Source organism: Bos indicus, chromosome 20 (assembly GCF_029378745.1).
Source record: "Bos indicus isolate NIAB-ARS_2022 breed Sahiwal x Tharparkar chromosome 20, NIAB-ARS_B.indTharparkar_mat_pri_1.0, whole genome shotgun sequence".
In the NCBI taxonomy this organism is placed as follows: domain Eukaryota; kingdom Metazoa; phylum Chordata; class Mammalia; order Artiodactyla; family Bovidae; genus Bos; species Bos indicus.
In genome coordinates this window covers 57,326,179-57,344,661 of record NC_091779.1, presented here as the reverse complement: position 1 = coordinate 57,344,661, position 18,483 = coordinate 57,326,179, and the positions used below count along the sequence as shown (strand labels likewise).

General features: G+C 39.1%; 1 protein-coding gene across 1 annotated transcript in view; it reads left to right on the top strand.

Moving 5' to 3' along the window:
* Positions 1-18,483, top strand: part of FBXL7 (F-box and leucine rich repeat protein 7) — a 468,772-nt gene that overhangs the window by 132,867 nt on the left and 317,422 nt on the right. The gene's annotated exons all lie outside the window — the stretch shown is intronic.

Here is an 18,483-nt window from a genome sequence, read left to right as displayed (position 1 = left end):
CTTATTTGTTTGAGTGTGGAAATAATTGATTCTGTAGTAGTTATTTGGTAAAAAGTTGACCCAATTAGGACTCAACCCCTTTTATGTTAATATGAAACACACAATTAAACGGCTTCTTTTTTGAAGAAGAATTCTTTCTAAATGAATAGTTGAATGAAGGTCTGTGAAAGACATGAATGCTGTTTGTAATGAAAGACTCGTGGGGTGTCAGCTGATTCCTCATGACACTATATGGAGCCTACTTTCCTGACGTGTACAGGGTGTTGTGGAAATTCGTTTCCAGTCCTTGTTTCAGAAGCTTAATTTCTGCTGTTTATAATATCAGAAAGTGTACTCGTAGCCTGGTGTTGGTCATTTAAGCTGTTAGATTGTCCTTGATCTGCACTACATTTTTTACATTAATGATGATGGTTTACTTCTGTTGTGTGTCTTCTTTGGGTATTCTTTGACTTGGTGTGTTTCATATAAAAGTTAACTTCTCTGAGTTAATTATCCCCAGACTGATGGATAAATATATTTTACAACTGGACTGTATTCCCTTGTGTTTAATGCCTTAGCATTGTTTTACCCTAGTGTGTGGCAAACAGATTGGTGTGTTCTTCTTAATGCAGTGAAGAATCAAGTAGCAGTCCAAACTTAATTTTCTGCCTGTTAATTCAAATGTGGGGATTAGATTATTTTTGAAATTCAGTTAAGGTAATGTGCGAAGCAGGTGAATTGATTCTAGCCAATGGATTTAAGTTCTCTTCTTTTTTCTCTGTTTCAGAAGTAGAAAATGCAAGAATATATGAGCTATGTTGCCAAGGTTGGGACTGTGGGATTTCAAGCATTTAAAAAATGTCTGCTTTTTATGCTTCAAAATAAACTATAGGGATTCAAATTTTTCATTTCTATTTTGCCTTTTTCTTAGGAAGATGCTTTTGGTGTACGCTCAGCCAATGTTTTATACATTTTGGTCACAATGCATTTTCAGGAGAGGAAAACAAGAAACTGTGATATTCATATGAAACAGAATTTTTAGCAACTGGGCTAAATTGGTATGAAATTTTTTTCTGAAGTCTTAAATGGATGCACTTCATCCTTATGAAAGATACTATCCATTTTTTTCTATCTGAAAAAATTTAAAAGAATGTGCTGTTTTGCTGTTTATTTGCTTGAATCCTTTTTGCTGCTGTTTTTCCATCAGTGAAAAATTTTAAATATTACAAAATGAATTTGATGTGGATATTAGTTACATTAAAGTGTGTTTTAGGGTTGTTTGCCACAGAATGGCCTCATACTATGGGTCTGGTTTTTCAAGATGGAAGTGTAATAGCCAGTGCCCATTTCCTCAGTTTATAGATGACAGAGCCCAGGTCCACTTCTCAGAATAAGTGATCAGAGCGTCACATTCTCTGACCTCCACAAGGTGGATTTACCTGTTTGCATGTCGGTTTCTTCCTACCAGAAAATGCCTAGGTAACCTCTCTCTGCAACACACGACAAAAGAAAACAAAAGGTGGACGTTGATTTCTTACACGCGCTTCAGAAGAGCACATTGAAAATGCTCCTTTGATTCTCTTTCTACACTTTACTAGAACTATATTTAACCTTTGATAGGAGGGTATGGGGAGGGAGGAGGGAGGAGGGTTCAGGATGGGGAACACAGGTATACCTGTGGCAGATTCATTTCGATATTTGGCAAAACTAATACAATATTGTAAAGTTTTTTAAAAAAATCTGGTTACATTTAAAAAAAAAATTGAGTATGTGGTTGCCTGGTTTTTCCGAAGCTGTTTGATTATGGTTATTTTCTTCAGTTCTTTGACCCTCTTATGGTTTTTCTCCTTTGAATTCAAGGATATCGTCTTCAGGAAGCACAGCAAGGATCCTCAGTTTAAGAGTCTGAGTGATTCTGATTTCTAAACATGGTGTCTATCATGGAGGATAATATTCAGGTTTCCTGCAGCTTTGGAAAACTGTGGCCATCCCTGTAATAGCTGAGTTGGAAGCATTCTGGATCAGTGTTGGACTTCTCCCTGGTGGGCTGGATGGGGAGGGTGTGACATCATTCCCTGGGTAGTGTGTGTGTGTGTGTGTGTGTGTGTGCTCGCGTGTGCATGTGTGTATGTGCATGTGTGTGGGTACCTACATGTATGCATTTGTGTCCAGCCTCTACAAGATGGCTGATGGTATAGACACTGTCTTTTGCCGGGAAACGTGGGTGACCCCTCTGTTCAGTGTATACTGGGAAATAAACTGAGGGCCTGGGAGTGGGGGGAAGAGAAGGACACACAGCATACACACTGACCTGGGGCCGGCGGTGGGAATGGCGATTAGCTGCCAGCAGGCATGAGGGATCCTTTTGGGGCGATGACAGTTATCTAAAATTGGGTTGTGGTGATACCAATAGTTAAATAGCTCAGTAAATGTACTAGAACTCATTGATTTAAACATGTGAAGATGGGTTTGGGGGAGCTGCTGCCTGACCTTCAGACCCCAATCTAATCCATCACAAAGTGTTCTTTTCATGTGCTGGCTTCCAACTCTGAGAGGAGGTCATACACAGTGGTGAGAGGCTGAGTCTTGGCCGTACAAAGTGCCAAGTTGTGGCTGAAAGCTTCTCCTGAGATGCCTTGGGGCCAGAACTGGCCTGAAATCCATCATAACAAATCCCTGAACCAGCAGGGCTCGTGGCCCAGCCTGTGGTGCCCAGTCAGAGTGGACCCATCATGGTACCTGCATATTCTCACACGAAGCTCTGGAAGATATGAGGTATTACAGACCCACAGATTTCCCAATCTTTTAATTGATTAATTTATTTTTTAGCTTTTCTTGGACAGTCAGGACCAATCTCATCTCAGGTTTGAAACAGTTTGGCACCCCATCCTAACAGTTGAGGCATCACATTTATTCACTGCTAGGTCAGTTTCTTTGCTAAGGACTTATATAGCTTTGCTATCTATCTCAAGTTACAACTTAAGATTCACTTTGGGTCATAATTGGGGTCATAAGACTGTACCCCTAGGAAGATGGTCCCGAGATGGTGAGACAATTTGACTTTAATCCAAAAGAGAATGATAGTTTACCTGATGTAATGTTCTGTTCGAGAGTCTCATGCAAAACTTTTATGAATTTTAATTTCGTGGCTCTAAAGCCACACCTCTTCCAAGGAATTAACAGCCTGCAGAGTTTTCTCTCTGATAAGGTATAAGCTTTCTGTAAGACCTGTTATATTTCTTGTAACAGTTTAAGTTCCTGATTTCCTGACACTGTAAGGTGTTTGGGTTCAAGTGTAGAAAGCTAGAGACTTTCCATTTATTTTTTCCCCAACAAAATCTCCATTCGAACATCCTAACTGAAATAACTGAAACTGAAAGTCATTCAGTTGTGTTGACTTTTTGTGACCCTATGTACTGTAGCCTCCCAGCTTCTCTATCCATGGGATTTTCCAGGCAAGAATTCTGCAGTGGGTAGCCATTCCCTGCTCCAGGGGATCTTCCCGAACCAGAGACTGAACCTGGGTTTCCTGCATTGCAGGCAGATTCTTCACCTCTAGCGAAGCTGAAGCTTAATTCTTTCCAGTTGTGTTATTATTCTTTCTCTTCCATGTTTTTCAGTCTATCTCATCCACAGAATGTTTTTTCTTGTATAGGAAAGGATGGCCTTTGACCTGCAGGTCTTTGAAATCACATTCAGCTGTGAGCAGAATCAATTGACTTTAGATCATGAAGAAGCTTCCTAGAAATAGGAAGCTGAGGTTGGGCTTCTTTCTTGGAATGGGATGCAGAGGGGGATGAGGGTGTGGCTTTAAGGATGATATCTCAAAGACTTTGCCTTCCCTTGATCTGGGGAAAAATGAAATATCTAGTTCAAAGACCAAATGCAGTTAGCTGCTGAGAAGTCAGCTTCATTCAGCTGCTTTTTAATCATATTCAAGTTCAGGTATTGAACTCCCTGACAACACAATTTATCAGTGTGATGGCTGTTTATATGTGTTGGTTTTCAAGCCAGACAACCATGGAATCAGAGAATTTTTAGAGCTACAAAAAGCCTTGGCAATTTTCTGATCTAATATAGTCATTTTACAAAGAAATACCTGTGACCCAGAGAAATGAAGAGACTTACTCAAGTTCAGCTGAGTTCAGTTGCTCAGTTGTGTCCGACTCTGCGACCCCATGGACTGCAGCATTCCAGGCTTTCCTGTCCATCACCAACTCCTGGAGTTTACTCAAACTCATGTCCATTAAGTCAGTGATGCCATCCAACCATCTCATCCTCTGTCATCCCCTTCTCCTTCTGCCCTCAGTCTTTCCCAGCATCAGGGTCTTTTCCAATGAGTCAGCTCTTCGCATCAGGTGGCCAAAGTATTGGAGTTTCAACTTCAACATCAGTCCTTCCAATGAACACCCAGGACTAATCTCCTTTAGGATGGACAGATTGGATCTCCTTGCAGTCCAAGGGACTCTCAAGAGTCTTCTCCAACACCACAGTTCAAAAGCATCAAGTCTTCTGTGCTCAGCTTTCTTTATAGTCCAACTCTCACATCCATACATGACCACTGGAAAAACCATAGCCTTGACTAGAAAGACCTTTGTTGACAAAGTAATGGCTCAAGATTACACACCTAATACATTGTCAAGTAGGAGTCAGACACAGTCATGTTTTTGTGAAAGATGTTCCAATTAGAAAAAAAGCATAACCTGTAAAAACGCTGTGGCCTTTGGAGCATGAAGCAATTTAACTCTCGTTTTTCTGCCTGTTCTCTTGCTGCCTATTGTCAGCTTGTTGTAGAACTGAGGCAAGGTGTTTAGAAGAGTTTGAGAAAGGTGGTGGAGCCCCAGTAGATCAGGGAGTAGCTGCTTCGAATAGTAAAAGGATTTCAACCTACTTGAGTACATTCACTTCTGGAGATGTAAACACTCCCTTTACGTCAGCTCATGATTATAAAACAGCCTTCAAAAGATTCGTATAACATTACTTTGTGAAATTGTCCCTTTAACTCCCTGAAAAAAGTTCACTTAAAAATGTTTCATCTTAACCATGTGAAATGAGTTAATTTATAAAGAATTGGTGGTGATATTCTTTCTGCAACCCTAAAACCACCAGTTTATTTATATATTTCCAGGTTCTCATGTTTTCAGTGCCCGAATTAAACCAATTCTAAATAGACTTATTTTGAAAATGTCCAGGCATCTGGCTTTGTTTTTATTCTCTTTGTCTTCTTTATATTATCTTCTTTTTACTTCTTGAATGTGTTCCTCAGACAACATTCACATGAATCATTCAGGAAGAAAAGGATGAAGCTTTTAACTCAAGGTAGATTCTGTTTCTCAAAAAGCCTTTTTGACTATCCAACAAATTCAATAAACATTTTGGGGACACTTATTTCAGGCTCTTACTAGTACTTTCATGAACATTGTTGCATTCAACTTTGTTTCGTCATGCTGCTTCTCTTGTGAAGTAGGCATAAATGTTTCCATTTGGTAGATGAAAACAGGGAGACTGGGAAAGAATCAGGGAGGCCCAAAGTCATGTAAAACTAGTAAGTAGCAAAGATAATCTTCCAGCCTGATTGCTAACATTTATTGTTAATGCTTATTTTGTACAAGCCATGATAAAGTACTGACAATTTCATACTAATCATTGTTATAAGTTTATATCAAAGTGTATTTTGAAAGTACTTATGAGAAGTACCTTTTCAAAAGCCAGCTCATAATCGTGTCTCAATCGCCGGTCTTATACATGGAAACACTTTGCTGATTCATGTATAGTCTAGAAATTGACTTCAAATCCTCAGTTATAGAAAGCAAAAGTCAAACATTCCAAGCTGCTTTTATATTGCACTGTTGAAGTTTTAGTTTTCCGGTAACCATAACTGTGCCCTAACAGACTTCACCAGACAGAGTTAGGGTTTGAAACTGATATGTAAGTTAATCTTGATATAGGGTCTATAGTGTATGTAATATTAAAGTACTGGATAGTCGTATTGCTTGTTTTTCCCTTAAAACTAAGCCAGGGAATTATTCTTAAATTGGAAATGCACACAAGTGGTAGATATCAATCTTAGACCATGTGCCTTGGAAGACTGGAAATGTACCATGAAGCAGTCTATTATAGTTGAATGAAATTCTATCTGTGACACAAGAGAAGCAGAGTGATAACATAGGAAGAGGACTATAAAGAACTGGAGAAAGAAAATGACATTGAAGAAATCTTTAAAAAAAAACATATAAACTTTATTTCTCTCTGGTATGTAAGAGTACTGAAGGTTTGCATTCAGAGATGCTATGAAGGTTCTCCTAGAGGAGAACATAGGCAAAACACTCTCCAACATAAATCACAGCAGGATCCTCTGTGACCCACCTGCCAGAATTTTGGAAATAAAAGCGAAAGTAAACAAATGGGACCTAATTAAAATTAAAAGCTTCTGCACAACAAAGGAAACTATAAACAAGGTGAAAAGACAGCCTTCAGAATGGGAGAAAATAATAGCAAATGAAGCAATTGACAAAGAATTAATCTCAAAAATATACAAGCAACTCCTACAGCTCAATTCCAGAAAAATAAACAACCCAATCAAAAAATGGGCCAAAGAACTAAATAGACATTTCTCCAAAGAAGACATACAGATGGCTAACAAACACATGAAAAGATGCTCAATATCACTCATTATCAGAGAAATGCAAATCAAAACCACTATGAGGTACCATTTCACGCCAGTCAGAATGGCTGTGATCCAAAAGTTTACAAACAATAAATGCTGGAGAGGGTGTGGAAAAAAGGGAACCCTCTTACACTGTTGGTGAGAATGCAAACTAGTACAGCCACTATGGAGAACAGTGTGGAGATTCCTTAGAAAACTGGAAATAGAACTGCCATACGACCCAGCAATCCCACTGCTGGGTATACACAGTGAGGAAACCAGAATTGAAAGAGACACATGTACCCCAGTGTTCATCGCAGCACTGTTTATAATAGCCAGGACATGGAAGCAACCTAGATGTCCATCAGCAGATGAATGGATAAGAAAGCTGTGGTACATATACACAATGGAGTATTACTCAGCCATTAAAAAGAATACATTTGAATCAGTTCAAATGAGGTGGATAAGACTGGAGCCTATTATACAGAGTGAAGTTAAGCCAGAAAGAAAAACATCAATACAGTATACTAATGCATATATATGGAATTTAGAAAGATGGTAATGATAACCCTGTATGCAAGACAGCAAAAGAGACACAGATGTATAGAACAGTCTTTTGGACTCTGTGGGAGGGGGCAAGGGTGGGATGATTTGGGAGAATCGCATTGAAACATGTATATTATCATATATGAAACAAATCGCCAGTCCAGGTTTGATGCATGATACAGGATGCTCGGGGCTGGTGCACTGGGATGACCCAGAGGGATTGGATGGGGAGGGAGGTGGGAGGGGGTTTCAGCATGGGGAACACATGTACACCCGTGGTGGATTCATGTTGATGTATGGCAAAACCAATACAATATTGTAAAGTAATTAGCCTCCAATGAGGGATGGTACGGGGAGGGAGGAGTGAGGAGGGTTTGGGATGGGGAACACATGTATACCTGTGGTGGATTCATGTTGATATATGGTAAAACCAATACAATATTGTAAAGTTAAAAAATAAAATAAAATTAAATTTAAAAAATTAAATTAAATTAAAAAAAGAAAAAAGTAAAAAGTAAAATAAAATAAAACTATTTTTCTAAAAATATATATATATATATAAATTTTATTTCTCTCTCATATGTAAGTGGACTGAAGGTTTGCATTCAGAGGTTTGCATTCAGAGCTGCTATGAAGGTTCCTTAGTCATCAGGGTTTGTTTTTTTGGTTTGTTGGGTTTTTTTGGTCATGAGGTATATGGGATCTTAGTTCCCCAACCAGAGATTGGACTTGCACCTTCTACAGTGGAAGCACAGAATCTTAAGCACTGGACCATCAGGGAAGTCCCCAAATCTCATTTAAAATAGTTATAAATTGACATTTATCCAAATTGGAAGGTAAGATGGGGGACCTTATGGGGAGGGAGATTCCAAAATCAGAAATGGTTTTTAGGAGCTTTTGTTTGGTGTATAAGGAAGGTGATAACCAATTATTATAGAATTTGTTTTGCCTTTACAAATTAAATTTTAAACTTAACTACCTCTGATAATTTTAGGGTCATTTAGGAATGCTTTGCAAGACTTTAGTTCTTGAGGCTTAATGCATTTTGGTAATTAAATTAGCAACTTACTGCTTCCTGATCAACTTTCCTTTATTGTTGAAGCTACTGCTTAATTGGAAGTTAGGTGACGTTTGAAAAACGGCACCAATTATACCGAGTGAGCTGAACCTTTTATAGACTCAATGTGCCCAATTTAATAAGGAAGTCACATTTTCATCTGAGGATTAGTTTAAATAGAGGAAAGCTCATCAGTTCAGTATGCATAAAATGGTTATGTATAGCCTAGAAATGTACACTGAAATTATAAATACTGTCTCAGACTCAAGAACTAAGTTTAATTTTTTGAGGGAGTTATCTTCCCAAATGAATTACCCAGAATGGCAAAAATGTCATGTAATAGTCTCAGAAGGAAACTAGGCTTCTGTATTAGTGTGTGTGTGTTTAAGGACATTTAAAAGTAATACTTAATTGAGACATCCAGAGTTTCTCAGTGCCTTTATGTAGAGTTAAGAGAAAGAAAGAAAAAAAAAGTTCAGTTCGGTTCAGTCTCTCAGTTGTGTCTGACTCTGTGACTCCGTGGACTGCAGCACGCCAGGCCTCCCTCTCCATCACCAATTCCCAGAGTTTACTCAAAGTCATGTCCATTGAGTCGGTGATGCCATCCAGCCATCTCATCCTCTGTCATTCCCTTCTCCTCCCACCCTCAATATTTTCCCAGCATCAGGGTCTTTTCCAGTGAGTCAGTTCTTGGCATCAGGGGGCCAAAGTATGATCTTGAGCTTCCAATGAATATTCAGGACTGATTTCCTTTAGGATGGACAATGTTTTAATGCCATGTCCGAAACTATTCTATGTTTATTTCCTTCACCTATGTTTTGTCATTTGCAAAATAGCACTCAAGTAATCAGTTTATTTCAACTATAGGCATTCTGGTTCATCTAAGTTACAACTAGGTATCTATGCAATAAAAGCTTAGATTCATTCCTAAGATGTTTATCAGTGATTTCAGTAGTTTCACTAGATGAGAATTTATGCAAGGATGGAATCTAGGTTCAAATACATTTGTTTCAACTCTGACTGGGTCTGCTGCTGCTGCTGCTGATAAGTCACTTTAGTTCTGTCCGACTCTGCAACCTCATAGATGGCAGCCCACCAGGCTCCGCCGTCCCTGGGATTCTCCAGGCAAGAACACTGGAGTGGGTTTCCATTTCCTCCTCCAATGCATGAAAGTGAAAAGTGAAAGTGAAGTCGCTCAGTCGTGTCCGACTCCTAGAGACCCCATGGACTGCAGCCTACCAGGCTCCTCCGTCCATGGGATTTTCCAGGCAAGAGAACTGGAGTGGGGTGTCATTGCCTTCTCCCTGACTGGGTCTACAAAATGTTAATTACAAACTGGTAGCACAGGGAACAGTTGCTACCCTTAGATGTGTTTTCTTCCACCTGAAGAATTTCCAAAATGAATTTTGGGTTTAATTTAATGGCTTCAAATGGAGCATCCTACCTGCAGCTCTTGAATCCTCATCATCCTCTCATGCCATAATGATTACCCTTTCCAATATTGCTGTTAGTTATTTGGTTCCCTAAGGAGTTCAATTTTATGACAAGATCCACTGCTTCCATAGCCTTCACAATTGCTGGCAGAAATAAGCAATTAGGAGCAGTTAAATAGTAACTTGGGTAGTATGGGGTTGTGTCCCAACAGGTAATCTGAAGAAATGCAGTAGCTGGGAGGAGCTGGACAAGGTGTCCTGGTAGCCTGGGGCTTAGCTTTTGCTGTGTGTGTATAAGGTGGAGGATGGAGAAGGTGATATAGCACAGTATGTAAGAGTGTGAAGAGTTTGGGAAAATCTGTCTGGGCTCATGTAGAGAAAAGTGGAGGCTTCTAAACAGACTTCTCTGGCTGCATTGAAAGTGAAAGTGTTATTTGCTTAATCGTGTCTGACTTTTTGTGACCCCATGGACTTGTAGCCCACCAGGGTCCTCTGTCCAAGGAATTCTCCAGGCAAGAATACTGGAGTGGGTAGCCATTCCCTTCTCCAGGGGATCTTCCTGACCCAGGGATCGAACCTGGGTCCCCTCATTGCAGGCAGATTCTTTACCATCTGCTTCGAGCATCCAGTCTTTCACTAAAACAATTAATTATGGAGTGGCTATGTATTCTTTGTACTGGGTTTTCTGTGGAGCCCACGCAGTTGGAGTTGTCAGTGACAAACAGGCTCTCATTCTCTGCCACTGTGCAGCCCCCAGGTTTGTGTGGGTTGTTGGGAGGGTTTCACACTACAGGACCAATTTCTGAGCTCATCTAAGGCAAAGAAGGAATAGGGAGGAGGTTGGGAACCAACGCTTTAGGACAAATATCCTGATGTTGGAAATATTTGCCCTTTACAGTCATGGACAGAATCTGACCTTAAAAGTCAGGTTAACATGTCTGTTTACTTCCTTTTTGACCAGGAAATAACTTCCTGAGGATAAACTAACTGCCTCAGGAAGTCCCTGACTTCCCAAGGCTGTTAGGCTGATTAACAAATAGTGAGAGAAAAGCACTCAAGTGTGTAAAGGACATTCCTTTACATTGTATGTATTCTTAAAAAAAACATAGAAATCCACATTTTGGAGGGAATGATATACAAGTAATTTAGAAATTATTTGTGATCATTAAGAGGTGATTGAAAAATTGTAACAAGGAGTGTGGTCTGTGGGAAGTGCAATAGTAACACAGTTATTAATTGGAAATGTAGCTAGGAGTCTTCTGCTGTTTATAACTAGGACTGCCTTCCAGCAGGGATGGACCATGGTACACTGGGGGAGGTGTGCGCTTCTGAGTAGCTGCATGTGTCTATTTATGTGAGTTTCCCCATGTGGTCTTTAGAAAACTAGATTCGTCTGAGCAGTAGACAGATTCTGGGCTTCGAAGGAGGGAGACAGAGGGGGCCTCCAGGAGAGGGAAGAGAAAGATGATGGGAAGAAGAAGAAACAGTGTAGCTGGGGAGTGATTCCAGCAATTCCAGAGATTCCACTTGTCGGGCACTGGTGCCCAAAGTGACACTGTCCTATGTCCCTGAAAATCTCTAGTCAGTCTTTCCCAAGCTCACCAAAGGCTTGGATGGAGTCGATTTCCTATAGGAGTCAGAGAAGGACTCACTTTTGAGACTGTTCACTTGCCTTCTTTGTAGCCTAACTTACACAGATATGGCCAAAGCCAACTTCTGAAGAATCCATCAGTGAACCCTCCATTACTATTTCAATCAGCTCAAATTTAAGTATCCTATTTTGTTGATCTTCTATTGTATATTACAGTATTTTATAGAATTTATAGTAACTATGCAATTTGTATTACCTTTACTCTTTTGAGTCTAATTGCAAACTCACTTTGTTCTGATTACTAATAATTGCCATTCACTTTTTGATCTTTGGCTTTCACAACTTCTGTGAGAAAACCAAACCTTTAAGCATCTCCTTTGCCCATCTAGCACTGTCCTTCATGCTATAAAACCATCCTTGCTTTCTGGCCATAAAAGAATGGTCCAGATACATTGTATTTTCTTTTTTTTTTTCTGCCCAGAATAAAGAATAAGTCATGCTCCCCAAAGAGCCTGGGTCCTTTTAGTGGAGAAATATATTCAAGATGTAAATTTAGGAATCTAGGTTCCTGCTGCTGTGGGCTCACATTTAGTCAAGTTAGAGTAGGGGTAAAAGTATTTCTTAAGGTAACAGTACATATAAATGCTACTAATTTATAATATTGTATATTGTAAATTCCTGCACTATATATGTGTGTGTGTGTATATATATATATGTATACAAATGAAATTTCATACAAAAGGACATATATATATATAGTCATATATATGACTTAGTATAAAAATCTTAAGATAAAATTCTTTTTATCTTAAGATTTTCTGCTACTCAGCATCCAAACTTATAACCTCTGTTGGAAGTGCCCTTCAGATCTCTAGATGTGCTCATATATGCATGCTCTGCAGTAGCAACAAGTAGTAGGCCACAGTTCAGTCAAGATATCAGCCGTATGTGTGCGTCAGTGCATGGCTCCATGGTCTCATTCTTGCACTAGCTTGAACTTCTTTGACGAAAGAACTGTATTTCATCCAGTTATATACCCCATGGCTGCCACAGTATTTGCTGCTGCTGCTAAGTCGCTTCAGTCGTGTCCGACTCTGTGCAACCCCATAGATGGCAGCCCACCAGGCTGCCCCATCCCTGGGATTCTCCAGGCAAGAACACTGGAGTGGGTTGCTATCTCCTTCTCCAATGCATGAAAGTGAAAAGTGAAAGTGAAGTCGCTCAGTCGTGTCCAACCCTTCACGACCCCATGGACTGCAGCCCACCAGGCCCCTCTGTCCATGGGATTCTCCAGGCAAGAGCACTGGAGTGTGGTGCCATTGCCTTCTCCGCCACAGTATTTAGCATATAATAAATATTTGATAAGTATTTATTGAATGAATAACTGGGTTGTTATTCAAGATTTTAAGAAGGAATAGCCCTCTTGACTAACTTTCCAACTAGAGTCTTAAAGACTGTACCTGCAAAAGCCATGCAAAACCAATATATGAGAAACATAGTTATTTTTTAGAAAAAAGAATAATACTATTGCTTAGGATAACGAGGCATATCATGGGAATATTTGCCATCGATTTGTTTTTAGTTACCTTTTGTGTTAAAGGGACAAACAACTTTTTAAAAGCAGAATAGGCATGTCGGAAGAAAGATGGAACAGAAGATACGTCTAATTTCTATGTTTTCATGTGTGTTTTAATATTTTAAACCAAAAGTTTAAGTGGTCTGAATAGTAGGTCTATAAACAACCAGTTTTTCTCAGAAAAATTTTTTTTTAACATTTTAGATCAGCAAATGAAATAAACTTAGAAATCTAAGTATCCTGGGGCTATTCAATACCCCTCCGTGCAACCTCAATTTTAAGGGAAGAGGAAAATATGTTCTTTTCCCCCCTCCAAATCCATTTTTAATCTCTTTTAACCTCAACACATTTGAATTGTTTCAATTCTTCATTACTGACATCTCAAGGTACCAAATTAGAGCCTGTGGTTCTTTAACTGAAGAAATTGGAGAAGTAAGTTTCATTTTATTGGCACAAAATATGGCTGAATTGGCCAGTTAACAAACATCCTCATATTTTTTTGGATTCACTGACTTGTTATGAAGAAAATGTTAGAAAAACCATTCCTAAAAAAGAAAATAATACCGTTCTTTCCTTTTTTAAAAAAATAATTATCCTGGAACCAACCTTGACCTCAGATTATCTTTTGCAAACTGTATTTTGTTTCCCCAACTCTTAAGCTCATATATTTTATTTCGCTGGATTGGAATAGGTCAGGATAGAGGTTGGAAGGGCTTCCCAGGTGGCACTAGTGGTGAAGAATTCACCTGCCAATGCAGGAGACGTAAGGGACACGGATTCAGTCTCTGCGTCGGGAAGATCCCCTGAAGGAGGAAACGGTAACCCACTCCAGTATTCTTGCCTGGAGAATCCCATGCACAGGGGAGCCTGGCGGGCTACAGTCCATAGGGTTGCCAAGAGTCGGACATGACTGAAGCAGCTTAACGTCCACGCACAGAGATTGGAAACTGAATTCATCCAATCGCAGAGGTTTACAGAGCTGAATTATGGTTAATGGATGTGTTTGGAAAATAAAGTTGAATACTGAACTCTTCATTTAATCTGAATGAGAGGGGGAAAAAACCCTATGAAATAAAAATTGTGTGATTTTGTAAATCCCCATATGTGTGTGACACAAGTTGCTTAGTTTTTATTTTCTTCTTTGTAAACTAGGAATTGTAATATTATCTACTTCATGTGTTGGTTATGAGGATTAAATTTACAAATTATATCCAATGTGAGACTCTTTGCATATGAGCTGATTTGGTTTCAAGAACTTTATGTAAATTCATATCCAACCTCACTCTGGGACAGCAAGAGTTTGTATGGAAAAGTCTCCCCTAAATTAATTTAACATAATTGCTATGGAAATCCCAGTAAGATTTGAGTTTTGAAACCTGACCAAATTCTCCTTTCTTAACCTATAAGAATAAATCCAACATCTATAAGTACCTACCATATGTGGATGATGAATTCAGTTCAATTCCATATGTATCACAGCATGGATGTTGAATTACTTGAGTATGTTGAACTCATTTGTTGAATGAATACACGTGCCTATGAGGATATCCAAGAAAAATTTTGGAAACGAGTAATGAAAGCATATTTCCTTAGTGTTATGAAAATATATTATACACTTATAAATAGTTAAGAAGTGTGGTGTGATAGAGCTCGGTGTAATGGAACAGAGAGCTCAGGGTAGTAGTGTTAGTCGCCTAGTTGTGTCTGAGTCTTTGCAACGCCACGGACAGTAGCCTGCCAGACTCCTTTGTCCATGAGATTTTCTAGGCAAGAATACTGGAGTGGGTTTCCATTTCCTACTCCAGGGGATCTCAGCGCAGGGATTGAACCCATGTCTCTTGCGTCACCTACATTGGCAGATGGATTCTTTACCACTAGCATCACCTATGGCAATTTAGGGTATGATAAAGATGGCATTATATTAATACATGGATAAGGAGATAAACTTTGTCAATATATCCTAATAGGAAGTTCAGCTTCTTGTTTTTTAAAAAAGGAGCATGGAAGTTCTTGATGCCAAACTAAATTCTTGATGGATGAAAGATTTAAATGTTCAAATTATATGTAGATGACTTATTTTATGATCTTGGGGTAGAAGAACCTTTGAAAGCATGAAAACAGAAGTTATAAAGCTTAAGAAGACCACCAGCACATTCATGGGTTAGTGCGTGCTATATGGGGAAGAAAATGTCTTTATGTCGTTAAAAATATTTATCTTTCCATTAAGCTAACACAGGTTTCTTTTTTATTGCTGGACTTCTCGGAGCCTTTGATGCTTTAGTCTATGTTGTTAATCTTTAAATAGCATGTTTTATTTCTCCAACTTCTTTTATTATACCTCACAATCAGAAAACACTGATCCATGGGAACCAAGAGCCGTAAAAGTATAGACATACTTTGATCTAAGAATTTCACACTAGGAAATTACCTTACAAATCTTAGTTTTGTTTGTAGTTATAGTTTTGTTTGTAGTTATATGCTTCTTAATGTTTATAATATAAAAATGTTGGAAACATATTTAATTGAGGCACTGTATATCAAATTCCTGTTTAGCTATTAAATCATGTTAGCAAAATTTGGCAATATAGAAAAATATGACAAATGCCGAATTTGAAGCAACATTTCTTGTGTGATCCCAGTTGTGCATAAGATTATATTCTAAGAGGAAAAAAAGACTGAGGGGACACATTTCAAGATGTTATCAATGGCTATCTATGAAAATTACAGATTGTATACCAGGCCATTTAATATAAAGGACATGAGCATCCATAAATTTTAGTATATGTAGGGACTTTTGAAACTAGTTTTCTATAGATACTGAGGGATGACTATAGTTTTTTGGTATTTTTCAGTATTGACCAACTTTCCATGTTAAAAAGGCAATTCGTAGAAAATTCAATTTAATTTTTTTTAAGGGTGAGAATGTCTGGTCGCTTTTTTTTTTTTTTTTTCAATTTTATTGAATGTGATATGACCAAAAATTCAACTATTTTTTTCTCTCTGATTAGTATTTTTGGATAAAGGTCAACCTTGCTGTTTTTCATACCTGATCCTCAAATATGCATTCAACCTCATCTAGGCAGCCATCACTTGCTTTCATGGGCTTTTTATAATTAGTTTTCAAAGAATTTTTGTATTGTTAAAACTTTATTTCCATTAGTTGAACATACTTCTAACGCAGTTTGTCTTCTTTACATACATTTACAAACTACAGTTCCAGTGTATTACCTATGTTCTAATTCTTCTGTGTTCATTTACATTGAATATTTACTGAATGCTGAGTATCGCAAGTGTAAAACAGGGACTCCTTGGTGAGTCAGATAGACCAAAATGACTTCACCTTCTGAAACTTTTCATCGTGTAGGGATCTAGATATTGTATAATCTTACAAACAAATTACATGCTGAGAGTACATTCTTTAATACATTCCTATAAGTAAACGTTTAAGCCAAGGTTCTGAAAAATGACTTCCCTGGTGGCTCAGATGGTAAGGAGTCTGCCTGCAATGCAAGAGACCTGGGTTTGATCCCTGGGTTGGGAAGATCCCCTGAAGAAGGAAATGTAAACACACTCCAGTATTCCAGCCTGGAGAATTCCATGGACAGAGGAACCTGGCCAACTACAGTCCATGGGGTTGCAGAGTCAGACATGACTGAGTGAGTTCACTTTCTTCTTTTTTTGAATAATGAACAGAAATAAGCAAGGTCAAGAATTGTAGTGCTGGAGAAGACTCTTGGGAGTCCCTTGGACAGCAAGGAGATCAAACCAGTTAATCCTAAAGGAAATCAACCCTGAATATTCATTGGAAGGACTGATGCTAAAGCTGAAGCTCCAGTACTTTAGCCACCTGATGTGAAGAGCCAACTCACAGGAAAAGACCCTGATGCTGGGAAAGATTGAAGGCAAAAGGAACAGAAGGCGGTAGAAGATGAAATGTTTATATAGCACCATTGACTCATGAACATGAGTTTGGGCAAGCAAGCTCCTGGGAGATAGTGAAGGACAGGGAAGCCTAGAGTGCTGCCGTCCATCGGGTCACAGAGAGTCAGATATGATTGAGCAACTGCACAAGAACGAAGATTTGTGTGAATGCAGGTATGTGGGGTTGGGAGATGCAGTGGCAGGGAGGACTGTCGTCTGGTTGTCCATTATTATGTAATAAATTACCGTCGTAACTAATGTATTTGTTTTCTGTTGCCCCTGTAGCAAATCACCACTAATTTAGTGGCTTAATACCACAAAAACCTACCTTCTTACAATCCTGGAGGTCAGAAGCCCTACATGAATCTCAGAGGACTAAAATCTAGTTGTTGGCAGGACTGTATTTCTTCTGGAATCTCTACAGGAGAGTCCATTCCTGGCTTTTCCCAGATTGGTTTATGGCCTCTTCCTTCATCCTTAAACCCAGCATTATAACATCTTCATATTTCCCTTTGTCTCTCTCTGACTCTGATCCTTCTACTTTTCTCTTGTAAGGATCTTTGAGATGACTTTGGGCCCACCGGGTAAACCAGGATAATCTTACCATCTCTATATCTTAATCACATCTGTAAAGTTCCCCTTACCATGTAAAGTAATATGTTCAGTATTCTGGGAATTAGGATGTGGGAATCTTTGGGGAAGTCATCATTCTGCTTTTACATTCAGTTACTTCAAACAACCACTGTAATATATTTCACATTTTTTTCCCCAGTCAAATATTTGGATGGAGCTTAACTGTAATTGTTTTGCTGCCTGTGGCATGGACTGAGGTCACTGGTGGTATTCAGCTAGTGAATAGGCTGTTCTAGATGGTAAACAACCTGTGCCCCAACCTTGCCTAGGATGGCTAGTCTGTCACTGGAGAGCATACAGGTGACCTCTTTAGCAGGATGGTTTCAGGATAATCAGACTCCTTATATGGGGCTTCTAAAAAGAGTCAAGAGACAGGAAGTGGAAGCTGCTAGTTTCTTAAGTTCTGGGTTCAGAAATTGACACAGCATTACTTCTGCCATTTTCTGTTAGTTGCAGTGGTTATAGTCATCTGGATTTGAAGGTAGGTGTATTGACTCTACCACTCTGTGGGATGAAGGTTGATGTATTTGCAGCCGTTTTTAATCTTTAGGATGGATGGGTGGTTGTGCATGATTACATGAAGAGAGACCAACTCCTGAGAAGACCCTGGACCTGGAAGCAGCTTAGGGCTTTTCTGAGCAATAGGCCGAGTGTATTTGCAGGACAATGGCAATGGGGAGAAGGGATGACATTGGGCAAGTAGTCACAGCCAGCCTTTGTAGGATCTTGCCATGTGTAGATTATACTCTGAGAGCAAGGAGGAGCTCTTGAGGACCGTAAACAGAGACAGACCTGTGGCTGCTGTGTGACCTGGGAACCGGCAGTGAGGGAAGCCCATTACATGTCAGTTGTGGACCAGGCAAGAAATAATAGTACTTGAGATTAGTATAGTTCTGATCCATTTTCACTCACATTTTTCCTTAGTACCTTATGACAGAAGAGTGATAATCAAAGTGTTGTCAGTGGTATTCTGTGAACCATCTGCTTCTATCAAGGTAAATAATAGGAATCAAGAATGATTAGAGTCTTTTGGAGCAACTTAACATGCTGTGACATCCAAAGGGATGAGCATGAACTTGTAATTTATATGTCTGCCTTAAG